We start from the raw sequence: 1123 nt of genomic DNA on the forward strand, positions 1-1123 counted from the left end.
GGGGGGGCTGATGACTTTGCTTTGGGAGGGGGGTTGATGATTTGGGTTTGGAAGGGGGGGGGTGATGATTTGGGTTTCGGAGGGGGGGGGGTTGATTTGGGTTTGGGAGGGGGGGGTGATGATTTGGGCTTGGGAGGGGGGGTGACTATTTGGGTTTGGGAGGGGGGGGTGATGATTTGGGTTTGGGAGGGGGGGGTGATTATTTGGGTTTGGGAGGGGGGGTGATTATTTGGGTTTGGGAGGAGGAGTTGATGATTTGGGTTTGGGAGGGGGGGTGATGATTTGGGTTTAGGAGGAGGGGGGGGGTGATGATTTGGGTTTGGGAGGAGGAGGTGATGATTTGGGTTTGGGAGGGGGGGGGTTGATTATTTGGGTTTGGAAGGGGGGGGGTGATGATTTGGGTTTGGGAGGAGGAGGTGATGATTTGGGTTTAAGAGGAGGGTTGATGATTTGGGTTTGGGAGGTGATTATTTGGGTTTGGGAGGGGGGGGTTGATTTGGGTTTGGGAGGGGGGGTGATTATTTGGGTTTGGGAGGGGGGGGGATTGATGATTTGGGTTTGGGAGGGGGGTATTGATGATTTGGGTTTGGGAGGGGGGTGATGACTTGGGTTTGGGAGGAGGGTGGGTTGATGATTTGGGTTTGGGAGGGGGGGGGTTGATGATTTGGGTTTGGGAGGGGGGGTGATGATTTGGGTTTAGGAGGGGGGGTTGATGATTTGGGTTTGGGAGGAGGAGGTGATGATTTGGGTTTGGGAAGGGGGGGTGATTATTTGGGTTTTGGAGGGGGGTTGATGATTTGGGTTTGGGAGGGGGAGGAGGGTTGATGACTCCACTTCTTCCATCCTTGTCATCTGGTATTCTGGACAGGTGGGCACACTGCAGATAGCCTGGCACAAAGGTGAACCAGTGAGGCAAGCACACCCTAAAAAGGTAAATTCCCACCATCCTAGTCATCACGTATTATCAGACAGGTGGGGACACTGCAGGTAGCCTGTCACAAAGGTGAGCCAGTGAGCCATGCTCGAGTACAAGGCCCTCCACAAAAGAGTCCTCGAGTTTAGGAAGGAAAAAGAAAAGCGAACCTGAAATAACAAACACAAATAACAAACACGATCACAGGTA

The sequence above is a fragment of the Myxine glutinosa genome, chromosome 5 (assembly GCF_964187855.1).
Source record: "Myxine glutinosa chromosome 5, kmMyxGlut1.1, whole genome shotgun sequence".
Taxonomy (NCBI): Eukaryota; Metazoa; Chordata; class Myxini; order Myxiniformes; family Myxinidae; genus Myxine; species Myxine glutinosa.